This window comes from Grus americana, chromosome 1 (assembly GCF_028858705.1).
Source record: "Grus americana isolate bGruAme1 chromosome 1, bGruAme1.mat, whole genome shotgun sequence".
In the NCBI taxonomy this organism is placed as follows: Eukaryota; Metazoa; Chordata; class Aves; order Gruiformes; family Gruidae; genus Grus; species Grus americana.
The window spans coordinates 130234662-130248669 of record NC_072852.1 but is presented as its reverse complement, the minus strand read 5'-3'; positions in this window follow the sequence as shown (position 1 = coordinate 130248669).

Genomic DNA, 14008 nt, shown 5'->3' with positions numbered 1-14008 from the left:
GCCTGACCCAGCCTGAATGAGCAGCAGCAGTCCCTTGAAGAGGCGTTGACTGAAAATGTGTGTTCCATTACAATCACCTTACATGGAGGGTGGAAGTCATGGCATGGGAGTCTGCTTAATCATTCAAGAATATTTTAAGCCTGCTGTGGATTTTCCTGGAGTGCTAAGATGGTGTTTGTCATTAGCACTGCTGCAGAGGCACATACTATGGTTACTGCTGCACAGTTCTTTCTCTTCCTATTCATACTGGAGTCGAAACTCCCCTTACATGTATGGAGCTGGTTGTCTACTGCTTGGCACGCAGTGTAGTCATGTACAGTTAGATGAGTCACAAAACTGCAGTCATTTACAGTAAATGAGTTGCAAAGGAATCATGTCCCATCTGGTATTATCATTCTGTTGCCATTTTGCATTGTAGCCACTAGTGACCAAATTGCTAAAGCAATCTTCAGAGATCTCATATGATATTTCTCTGTAAGTACCATCATCACCCGTTGCATGGGCACCTTTCTCACCAGCTAGAGGTTCCAAGTGTTTTGCGCAGGCTTTTTAATGCAGAAGGCATGTGTAAGATCTACAGAGTATATAAATGTCCTTAAAAAAAGATATTGAAAAGGTAATTTGGCTACTCTGGATGGCCTGGAAACACACAATGCAGGAGCACAATAATACTTTTTGAAAACCTGGTACAATGGAATAAGGAAAACAGGTGAGCATTTCTCAAAAGCATGCTTATCACCACCAAACAGAGACACCTGCAATTTACTGACAAATAGAAGAAAATCAGTGAAAGTGCTATTAAAAAAGGAAACGTAAAACAGTAAATGTAAAAAAATACATATGTCAGAAGCAATCCTCAATTAGCAGGGATAATGGTAGATGACAGAATAGCCTGTTCCAGCTTAAGGTCCTCAGGCTGTTACTGATACCATTCCTCATTTCCTGCCATTTTTAGACTCAATGCAAGTGCTTTTAGACCCAGTGCATGTACAAGTGATCAGAGTAGGTATAGTGATACAGTGCCAGATTTGAAAGTGTACATCTGCTTACCACATCCTGAGTCATATTCTTTGCATACTTTACCATTGCAATAATTTTTACTGTTGTGACTGTAAGTTCAGGCTGCTGACAGAGAAAATTGTAAATGGCCATGCTCCAGGGACAGAGAACCCACTCATACAGCTCAGCCTCAGGGAGGAATTTCAAATCGAAATCACAAACTGATTTGAATACCTACTGCCGTAATTAATTTGTGTATTTAATGGCAATAAAGCAGACACCTGTGACCCCTGTGAATGTGACTGCAGGGAGATGTGACAGTTTCAGGTCCATACTTTACATGTTCCAAGGCAGAGGTATTGCAAATTTAAATGTTTCTTCTCGTGGACATCTTTATGGTACTGGGGGCGGAGGTATGTAGAATGAGAATGCAGCAAGAGACGGAAAAGATCAGCAGATCATGCAGTGACAGGGGTGAGTCAAGCAGAGTTATACCTTTGAGATTGCCCAGAGCAATTAAGAGCCTAGAACATTTGCTGAATGAATATAGAACATACGTATGTATGAACATAGAACATATGTGTGTATGTCTGTATATATTTCTGTGTTGTGCTCAAGATCGTTTCTTGGCAAAGAGGAAACACACTTTATACATAAAGCCAAGAATTTATTGCTGATATAATTGATGCCTTTAACAGTCTAATCCAAGAATAATTAATAGTCCAGATCTATTTATTACAGAAAAAGAAATAATCCTTCTATACGGGAAAAGTCTCAATAATACAGTTAAAATTGTTATACACACACTTAGTTTCTACCCTTTTCCTGGAGTAATGCTCACCCTTCCCCTGCTCCTCTGGATCCCAACGTTCCTTGTGTCACTCCAGTGGTGGTGGTAGGGTGTTACAGGGAGTTGTTGGCACCTGGAGTCCTTTGCTAGTAGAAATGTGATGTTCATCTTGATGGTTTCTTCATCCTCACACTGGAGATCTATGTGGGGTCATATTTATGTGTTTGCTAACACTCTTTTACATCTTGTTCTTTCTTCATTGGCCTGTGTCTCCACGTTACATTCAGATTCATTATATGGTGCATTTTACAGATGTTGGATATTTCTTTTTTACTCTCTTATTTATCCTGAAATTTTTTTTGTCCTGCTTGAGGTCTGCATTTCTTTAACTGGCCATTGGTGAGTTTATAGCAGTGGGGCTGCCACTGCCAAAAATGTGGCCCTTCTCCTGTCACCCCATACCTGTACCCCTCTATGCCACATCCTGCGCCTCCACTTCTTAAGCCTCAGCAATTATACCTAGCCTTTATTTCTCTGAACTACTGCTTTATACTATCCATATAGACCCATGGTACCATAAGCAGAAGTAAAACAAGTTAGCTATAGCCACTTATTCAGGAGACAAAGCTGCAGGCAGGTCAATAAAGGTTTGCATATTACAGGGCTAAAGGGTTACAGTGTGTGATGTAAAGATATTCATTGTTGCTTTTATAGTATTTCAATAGATATATGTAAGCCTTTGTGTGTATATACACACATAAACATATGTATGTATGTATATTAACACTGTTTTCCACACTGCATTTTTGCAGACTTGCTTTTGGAAGATTGAGACACAAAGTTTTACATTCACATTTTTTACATGGTGTCAGTATGACAAGCATATTCCAGAAAATAGTTCCTTCCATGTTTCTATGGGGATATTACCCCTTGTTCCAAATTCTTGACACGTAAGTTATAATTGCTGGGGTTTCATTGCATATTGGTTGAATTGTCACAAGCAGACCTAATGAAATCCACATTAACATTAATGGATTCTAGCTCATAGCACATGATAGACCACTTCTGTATTTGGCTGAAAGTATTTTTTATCAAATCTGTAAATTTAATTTATCCTGAAGAGCAAAGTACATTAATCTTAATTTACTGGGAAAACATACATACACAGATGAACTTTAGAAATAAATGTTTAATTCACATCTTACCTTTTTAATATCTGTCTGAGAAATGAATTTACTGTAAGGGACAATGCAGTTTCAGTATGACTTACTGTTTTCACTGCTAGCCAAAAATACTGTGACACAATGGAAACAGAATTTGGCATTAAAGCACAGCCTTGTTATATAGCAGGGTATGCTGGAAGTGTCGGAGCCTTTGAGTGTCACCGTGATTAGTGATACAGAACAGAACAGTAACAAGATGAGTCATAAATGGGGCACCTGTGAGAGCGGGGAAGTTACTCAGAGATTAAAGGCACAGGGGACATAGCAGGAAGAAAGAAATACTAGAGTGGAGGAAAAGTGGAAAGAATTTAATTTAAAGGAGTAAGTCTGGAAGCAGGGGGAGTCAGGTCTTAACAGAACTCTAAAAGGTAGCCCAGGAGAAATTACTTACAGTAGATGTGACAGAACAGAAGGAGCATGTGGAGGAGGCACCTCTCCTCTAATCCAGGGCTACAGACATATACATCTTTTGCCTTTCTGTTTGTGCCCTCCAAAGAAGTAACTTTGCTCTCAGGTTTGTCTGCAGAGATACGAACACTCCTAAGCCTTATTTCAGATGAAGGGACCCAGTTTAGCAAAGAGTACTCGTTAAACTGTCTAAAGCTAATCTGGCTTCTCTAGACTGAAATGCATTCATAAAACATTCATTGAAGCAGTGGAGGCAGCAGAAACCAGCAGGCAACAGGCTGAAGAGCTGCCAGAAGCCTCACAGCCAGCGCCAGGAGAGGATGCGTTTGTCAACGACTGTCTTGCAGCAAGTTGGGCTGGTATCAAGGGTAGAGGAGACTCCTGCTACGCCGTACTGTCCTCTGGATAGCTAACTACATACCCATCCCTGGAGAGCAAGAACTATACGTAAATCGATGTTGAATAAGGGTCATGCTTGTATTCACTTGAAAAATTAGACTGTGATAGCTAGTGTGAATGCTTATGGCTGTTGAGCACGAGTATGGCACATATATATGTAGAGATAGTTACAGATATATATAAATATTCAAAAATATCCACATATAAATATGCATATGTAAAATATTGCATAGTTTATATACTTAATTTTAATATCATAGAGTTTCATTCGGTACCTTCAGGCTCAAAAATCAATGTTTACAAAAAGTACTGTAAATCTTCAACGGCTACAGCAATGCTGAGTATTATGGAGAAATGTTTTGTATAAAGAAACACTATAAGAAAAATGATTTAACCTACTTTATTCTCTTTTATTAGATAATAAATGAATAAAAGTGGTTCATGGAACCTAAAGGAGTTAATCATCATTTTACTCTTTCCCTCTTCATTGGGATTCTTGTGATATATTTTTCTGCTTAGCTCTGTTTGTGCTATGTGGTCTGTAAATAAGTATCTATAGCTTGCAACATTTCTTAAGGTAGAGGATATAATGAGTGAGTATTTGTATATAGACCAAGTCTTCAACTGTAATCCTAGCTGAGGGAAACATATAACCTGTTAAGAAATCTCTGAGGTCCTCAGTAGAGGAAGATTAGATTGGGAACATTTAAATAAACTGGGAAGACATAAGTCCATTGCCATGATGGGATGCTCCTACAAGTGCTGAGGGAGCTCGCCAAGGTCATTGCAAAGCTATTCCTGATTATTGTTGCTTTCGGATATTTGCAATGTCTTCATTTTATTTTTGTTTTCAAAACTCTGGAATTCATATGATAAGTGAAAACACTGTGAATAACAGTGAATAACTATGAATTAGCTAAGCTTTAGCACAAAAGTCATCATATACAAATCTCACTCTTCCACTAAGAGGAAAAGGAGCAGTAAAGGGGAAAATCCAACTCACATGTAAACTATCCTGAATGTCACTTGTTAAACCAATATGCATCATCCATGCAAATATAGATGCATATTCCTTGTTGCAAAACACCAGATTGATTTCTTCAGTTTTACTGTAGTATGTAGGCATATCTTTACATATCTTTCATGCAAAATTGGAACTTAATCTTCTCCCATCAATATCTGAATTAATTTTAGTCTCCTGTATTTTGTTTCTTAATGACACAGTTGTTATAATTTTATATCATTGTATTATACTAGTTTTGTATCTCACTTTAGACAAAAAAAAAGTGTGGTGGTGATCTCAACTTAAGGAAGTAGATTTTTTTTTTTAGCTTCTGGTGATCTAAGAAATTCCTCCTACTCATTGGGACAGCTGGCAAGAGCTGCATGCAGTGTTCTTTGAAATAGCTTCCAAGTAGAAGCATTTGCAGCTGGAGATGGGGCAGACACTGTTTACCTCTTAAATTTTTCTCTCCATTTGTTATGACACAGTTCAAGTTTATTGAGTTCTGTCTCCAGATTTCATTTGAGCAGGAAATGATTTTGAAGGTTTTAACTGGTCTAATTTTAATTTGCTTTACCTAGCTACATTCTGCTTTATCCTGTCCACTAATAATTGTACCCTTCTTTTTGTTTTATTGTGGCAGCTGACTACAAACAAACAAGTTCAAATGCATCATGTATAAATTACATATATTCATTACTTTAATACATACTTATATAATTAATAATAATTACAAACAGTAGTTTTAAATCCTAAATAGTGTATGCCAATTTCCTTATGTGTGAACTCATAACATTTCTTCAGCATTCCTGTTTTCAAATTCGTCAGCATGCTTAAAGTTCAGCATTTACTTTGCTGAATCATAGCTTTTTAACATGTGCTGCGCTCTCTTTTCACTTTTCTCTTTCTCATCCGCACACAAGGAGTATGATCTCATCAAAGAAATATAAGACGACCAGTCCTTCCACATGTGAAAGAAAACTTGCAGATAGTTAAACTTTATAGAAATAACAAAGTTACTTCATGGAGAAATGTAATCATCTATGCTATCATATTACATAGAACTGCCTAGCTGCTGCTACCTAACATTGCACAGTTTTATCTAATTTGGGGATTGTTGTTTCAAATGTCAAAAATTTGATATTATTATTACTAAAAGTTATTAAAAAAAGGAAAAAGATGGTGATGGTCTTGACAGGAGAGACAGATAGGGTATTTCTGTATTTCTTATCGTGGTCTGAAATACTGATGCAGCGCGTGTTCTGGAAATTGGATGTAGGACTCTATTTAAGGATAATTGAAATATCAGCTACTGTTAATCCTTTAGCTATTGTCTTGATGAGAAAACATAGCAATGCAGGTTAATTTGCAGAAGTAAGGTTATTTGCAGATTAGAAGCTGACTCTGGCCAAGAGATTATGACCATCAATATATTTAATTAAATTCCATGTATTAGTGAACTGCTTTACATACATATTTGTATATTTGATTTATTGATTCAGTAAATGGTACCTGAAAAGCAAAAATGCTCTGGGTCTGGCTATCTGAATTCTTATCATACGCAGTTAAGAATAAGTGAATGGATTCAACCCCGGTCTCAGAACAACTATGCAAATAATCTGAATCGGGCTCTTTAATTACTAGTGCTAGAGGATGGAGGGAGAGCTTTATGCATTAGTACAACACAAGTAGCTTTGCCCCAGACAGTGGTTTTGGTAATCACAAAAGACATTTTTCTTGCTATACTGTCAAAGGTTCCGGTGAGCCAGCAGGCACTTGGTGCACTAATTAGAACTCGCTATCAATGGAATGCAAAGATCACGACTGGAGCACCCTCATCTCCCAGGCTAACTCCATTATTGACCATTCTTACACAAGTAAGTGTGTCCTCTGCATCTTTGCTTCAAAAAAATTTTGGCTAGCCACTGCAGAAATGAACAAAGGCTCTAGAGAGCTATGCTAGCTGAAGGAGTATTGTACCAGAATGGCTTCTCAGAAGTATCTGAAATTCACACCTTTGAAATAAATATTTGCAAATATTTCAAATTTTAAAGTAGCAACACTTATTCTGAAAATTAACATTAAAGACTATATCCTATATTCAAGCAACTCTACTGATCAACATGTCAAAACCTGGATATCTTGGATATTTTTAAAAAAACTTCAAAATTATTAATATCTGACTTTTCTGTGCTCTGCTATTTGACTTGTTAATATTAAAACATACTACTTTATTTTCAATCTCTCTCATGTTTACAGTCTCTTCAGTTACAGAAGAGATACTGTATAAACTAATTCCATATAATTTCCTAGAAGTTAGACATTTGAAGTCTGTTAGAAAAAGGTGGAGAGACAAGTGATCTTCACTGAAGATTACTAGTATCAAACTCTCTATATCTTGAAGCTGTTTATTTATTTGCTTCTACCATGCCTTTACAAGGAAACAAAAAAGATCTCTCACATTTACTTTTATATTTTCCCTAGGAATTGCTGCCTTTCAACTCGGTGTGAGAAGTCAACTCAATGAGCCTTCTGTTATGAAAAGAGGGACTCTACTCATTAAACTAGTGCTTTAAACTGCCTAATTGTTTTCTTACTTTTTATTATATTGGGGTTTGGAAAAGCAAATTATGTGCTATTATGATGTGGTTTTGATCTATAATTCTACAGCAAGTGTCTAGATTTAAATTACTTAGGTCAAAAGGGAGCAATAATCATAATGACCTTCGTTCTGAAAAGCATTCCTGAAAGGACTGGATGTTGAATATTACACTCTTGAAATGATTGATATTTTCTAAATATTGTCAAGGTAGAAAGTTAAAAGAATAAGAGTTGTGGGGCGTTCCTTAAATACTATTTGTCAGCTGTAAAGAATAGTTTTCAGGATTTTATAAACAGATATATCCATTGACCCACATACCTGAGAAACTTTAATCTTAGGGAAGGAAATCTGAGGAAAGAGGAACCTTAACTGCTGCAACAGAATAGTAAATAGGATTGTAGATGCAAGAGAAACAGTGCATGTGATACTCTGAAAATACTGCAGTTGCCAACAATAATCCAGTTTCACTCAGTGATTTCTAGAATCATGAAATCAGTGCTCCCAGAGTTTGGAGAATTTTCCTAAGAAAATATTAAAAAAAAAGGACTTGGCATAATTTATGACTTAGAACTAAACTGGCTGTCTAAACTTAAAAATCCAGTTAAAATTACAGTGAGGGTCCAGAACGCAGGTGTTTTTCCACTCAAGCCTCTGAGGATTTGGCATTTACATAACACACCTAATGTTCTCCCAACACCAACAGTGCTGGCCATCTCACAAGACTGAGTTGTTATTTTCTGCTGGTGACAGTGGTGACACCACTCATCTAGGAGTATGCATGCTGATTTCCTTTCTGGCGTACTCTGGCCCTTATCCATAACAGTGGGCCTGGGGTGGGCTTCACATCTCTTGCTGAAACCATGTCACTGTGATTAATTTTTCCAACAGGAAGAAGCCTGCAGAGTGAGCATGAGCGTGTGCCCTGGAAATACCAAGTTCTGGAACAAGGATACCTACATACAAGTGCATACCTACAGCAATTTTGAATTCTTTTACAATAGACAACTCAGGCATTTCAGAACCTAAATCCTGTGGTTGGAACCAGCTCTAAAACCTCTTTTACAAGAGTTGCTACAGCCAAAGGGACATTTTTTTTTAAGATTGCTGTTGTAAATGTCTTTTTGTAAGAAATGAAAAGATTAGAAGGCATCAGCATCCTTCTCTCATCTGCACCATTTTGTGGATCTTCCTATGAAGTTCACACACACCTACAAGTCACAAGCAGGTAAAAGTTAATCTTGAAAAATCTCCAAATAAGGTCTTCGCCTTCTATGCTCATTAAAGCTATCTGTGTGTTCTTCAGAGAAGTGTGGTGCTAGAGGCAGCTGGACACTGACAAAGCCTGGAAGAACCTTATTGCCCTGGGCTGCTCCACACGGGCATGGGAGCCAGGAGCTGAGGGTGACAGCAGGGCAGGCACACCAGCAAGGACTGCCATCTTGCAGGACCTGAGCAAGGTGAGGTCCGGGGGTGGTAATCAGGGCCAACCAGGAGTCCAGTGATTGCCAAGCAAGTCCATACTGAGGACAAGCTGGAAAGTCAGGTAAACAGATTAAGATTCAGGTCACCAAGAACAAGCAAAGATGTAAAATAGCTCTGGCAAGGACCAGAACAACTGGACCATTAAATCATACAAATACTTATGAATCACATTGCCTGTATGCATTTAATTCTGGAGAGTGATGGAGCAGAAAATAATAGGATTAATAATAAATAATAAAATCAAAACATTATATATTAATTATTAATATAAATTAAAATTAATAAGTATTAATATTATTATTAAGGTAATATTAGAAATAGCATAATAAAGAAATAATAAGATTCCCCAAACTGAGAATTCCACGTGATTTTTAAAGTAACTGTTGCCATAATTAATTTTATTGTCATTTAGGAAAGCTGATCTCAAGTTGAGGTTCCAGCTTTTTATGTTACTCACAAGAAGATTTTTGTAGTGGTTTTAATTATTCATAATCATGAGTCATCACTTATGCAAACAAGTTTTTAAGCCTGTGGTTCCTTTGGGCACTTCTTCTAATGTCTTCTCTGAGAATTCATAATTTACTATCAATGCCTTAGAGCTGGTATATTTTTGTTACTGTAGCCATGCTGTATAGTCTGATGACCTAATTGTATAACTCTGAAGCAACAATAAAGCAGTCATGCAAAACATGCAATTTTTTAATGTGGATTGTGACATTCTCCTTTCCCAGTTTATGTAAAAATTTAGAGATAAAAAACAAATTATCAAGGATTTTTTTAAGAAAACATGTTCTATATGAATTGATATTTTCAGTCCTTTTGCTTGGCCTTTTCTTCTCCATGCAAAGACAGTAATGGTTTATTCGCGTTATTCAAATTATCACAAACATGTAATTTTAACACTCAAAACTTTTCTGTGCACCTTATTCCTATGACCCAAGGTCTTTAATGCTTTAGCTAGAGTACTTTTGTCACCTGAAGTTTTGATGGTTCTGCTGCTAATTGGTTTTCATGTTTACTTCCCCTGAAGTACTTAAGAAAGGATCTGTATCATCCATCTCTGAGTAGTGAGGAAGTATTTCAGCATTAAGCTTTATTACATTTCTAGCTCCTTCCTTAGTATTTCCTCTTTACCACCTGCTTGGCTTCATATTGTTTGTTCTCTTTGCCTCTTAATTTAAGCTTGCTAATCATCTGTTAATGCAGTTTCAATGAAACGTCCCTTGCATGAAACCTCATCAGCTACCTCATTACCAAATCTTATTGAAGTCACTCCACCTATTATCACCTGGCCAAATTTCCATTATGTTTTGTCATTGAGAATGTAGGCGAGGAGAGATTAAGTTACATGAACACTAATAGGAAATAGAAAAAAAAAATAATTTAACTTAACCTTGGTACAATAAATAAATGTTTCACCACTTTAAAAAATAGACTTCAGTGTAAATTACACTTAACAAAGGCTTCTGTTTACCTGCCAGCGTAGCTGGATATGACATTCAGCTACTATTAATGCATGCACCAGCCAAATCAAGTACGTGTAATGAAGTATTCAGAAAGACTAACCACTGAAAACAATTTCTGGCATTAGAGGATGTAAGACAAATACGTAATTTACTAATAGTAACACATTAGCATTTTAGATCTTGGGTTGATTGTTATTTGATCTTCTCATCCTGCACTAAGGCAGGAAATAAGCCTCCTATAAAGAAAAGGTGCAGGCCATGGGGTCAGCATGTAAAAGTGTTAATTTTACAGAGTTCTATAATTCTCCTTGTATAAGACTGTATTTTTTCCTGTAGGTATAGCTAAGTAAAGTCCTTGGAACAGCTGTGAGCCTATTCTTATTTAAAGATAAAATTTGCACTTCAGACGTTAAATAATAGTCCAATGAAAGTTTCATGGTCTTTGTAACATTTTTAAGAGATGAATTTTCTCCTTCCTCAAAGTTATTAATTAGAAGAAATATGATCATGGATCATATACTAATGGACATACTCTCCAAGAAATGCAACTGGAATACTAAGCAACAATGAAAGTGATGCGAGTGCAAGAATTTAGCCTTTACAATCTAATCCATGCCTTGCAGGAGAGAACTGCAGTTAACACAGATTTAATCTCGAAACAATGTTTAATCTCGAAACAATGTTTAATCTCGAAACTCATGAAGGCTGTCAATGGATTGCCATGGTGAGTGGATTCATTTCATAGAATCATAGAATCATTTTGGTTAGAAAAGACCTTTAAGATCATCAAGTCCAACCATTAATACAGCACTGCCAAGTCCACTACTAAACCATGTCCCTAAGCATTGCATCTACGTGTCTGTTAAATATCTCCAGGGATGCTGACTCAATCACTTCCCTGGACAGCCTGTTCCGATGCCTGACAACCCTTTCGCTGAAGATTTTTTCCTAATATCCAATCTAAACCTCCCCTGGTGCAACTGGAGGCCATTTCCTCTTGTTCTATCGCTTGTTACTTGGGAGAAGAGACCAACCCCCACCTAGCTACAGCCTCCTTTCAGGTAGTTGTAGAGAGCGATAAGGTCTCCCCTCAGCCTCCTGTTCTCCAGACTAAACAACCCCAGTTGCCTCAGCCACTCCTCATAAGACTTGTATTCTAGAGCCTTCACCAGCTTTGTTGCCTCAATGTCTTTCTTGTACTGAAGGGCCCAAAACTGAACACAGCACTCAAGGTGCAGCCTCAGTAGTGCCGAGTATAGGTGGACAGTCCCTTCCCTAGTCCTGCTGGCCACACTATGTCTGATACAAGCCAGGATGCTGTTGGCCTTCTTGGCCACCTGGGCACACTGCTGGCTCATACTCAGCCGGCTGTCGACCAACACCCCCAGATCCTTTTCTGTCAGGCAGCTTTCCAGCCACTCTTCCCCCCCGGCCTGTAGCGTTGCCTGGGGTTATTGTGAGCCAAGTGCAGGACCCAGCACTCAGCCTTATTGAACCTCATACAGTTGGCCTCAGCCCATCAAACCAGCCTGTCCAGATTCCTCTATAGAGCCTTCCTACCCTCAAGCAGATCAACATTCCCACGCAACTTGATGTTGTCCTCAATCTTACTGCACTCAATCCCCTCATCCAGATCATTGATAAAGATATTCAAGATAACTGGCCCCAGTACTGAGCCCTGGGGAACACCACTTGTGACCAGCTGCCAACTGGATTTAACTCCATTCACCACAACTCTTTAGGCCCAGCCATCCAGCCAGTTTTTTTACCCAGCGAAGCATACACCCATCCAAGCTGTGAGCAGCCAGTTTCTCCAGGAGAATGCTGTGGGAAATGGTGTCAAAGGCTTTACTAAAGTCCAGGTAGGTAACATCCACAGCCTTTCCCTCATCCACTAAGCAGGTCACCTTGTCATAGTAGATCAGATTAGTCAAGCAGGACCTGCCTTTCATGAACCCATGTTGACTGGGCCTGATCACCTCTTTGTCCTGTACACGCTGTGTGATAGCACTCAAGATTTTCTGCTCCATAACCCTCCCTGGCACCAAGGTCAGACTGACAGGCCTGTAGTTCCCTGGATCCTCCTTCTGGCCCTTCCTGTACATGAGCGTCACATTTGCTAGCCTCCAGTCAGCTGGGACCTTCCCAGTTAGCCAGGACTGCTGTAAATCATGGAAAGTGGCTTAGTGAGCACTTCTTCCAGCTCTCTCAGTACCCTTGGGTGGATCCCATCTGGTCCCATAGACTTGTAAGTGGTGTAGCAGGTAGCTAACCAATTCCCCTTGGATTATGGGGGCTTCATTCTGCTCTGCAACCCTGTCTTCCAGCTCAGGGGGCTGGGAACCTAGAGAACAACTGGTCTTACTGTTAAAGACTGAGGCAAAGCAGGCATTAAGTACCTCAGCCTTTTCCTCATCCTTTGTCACTATATTGCCCCTAGCATCCAGTAAAGGACGAAGATTCTCCTTAGCCCTCCTTTGGTTGCTAATGTATTTATAGAAACATTTTTTATTGTCTTTTACACTGGTAGCCAGCTTAAGTTCTAGTTGGGCTTTGTCCCTTCTAATTTTCTCTCTGTATAACCTCATGACATCTTTGTAGTCGTCCAGAGTTGCCTGTATCTTCTTCCAAAGGCCATAAACTCTCTTTTTTTCCCCCGAGTTCCAGCCAAAGTTCTTTGTTCAGCCACACCGGTCTTCTTCCCCACTGGCTCATCTTTCAGCACACGGGTATGGCCTGCTCCTGCACCTTTAAGATTTCCTTCTTGAAGAATGTCCAGCCATCCTGGACTCCTTTGCCCTTCAGGACCGCCTCCAAAGGGACTCTGTCAACCAGGCTCCTAAACAGGCCAAAGTCTGCCCTCCGGAAGTCTAAGGTAGCAGTCCTGCTGGCCCCTCCAGCCCTTACTTCTCCAAGAATCAAAAAGTCTAACATTTCATGGTCACTATGCCCAAGACAGCCTCTAACCGTGACATCACCCACAAATCCCTCTCTGTTTGAGAACACTAAGTCCATTGGGGTGTCTTCCCTAATTAGCTCACTCACCAGCTGTGTCAGGAAATTATCTTCCACACACTCCAGGAACCTCCTAGACTGTTTCCTCTCTGCTGTATTGCAGTTCCAGCAGATGTCTGGTAAGTTGAAGTCCCCCATGAGAAAAAGGGCTAGCGATCGGGAGGCTTCTCCCAGCTGCTTATAGAATATTTCATCTGCCTCTTCATCCTGGCCGAATGGTCTATAACAGCATCCCATCATGATATCTGCCTTGTTGGCCTTTTCCCTGATTCTTACCCATAAACACCCAACCCCTATAGTCACCATCATTAAGCTCTAGATAATCAAAACATTCCCTAACACACAAGGCTACCCCACTGTCTCTTCTTCCTTGCCTATCTCTCCTGAAGAGTTTATAGCCATCCGTTATAGCACTCCAGTTGTGTGAGTCATCCCACCGTTTCCACGATGGCAACTATATCATAATTTTCCCACTGCACTATGTCTTCCAGCTCCTCCTGTCTGTTGCCCATGCTGTGTGCATTGGTGTAGATGCACTTCAGTTGGGCTATTGATCCCACCACCTTTTTAAGGGGGAAAGCCCTAATTCCTATGTGACCGTTCTCAGACACTTCCATGGTT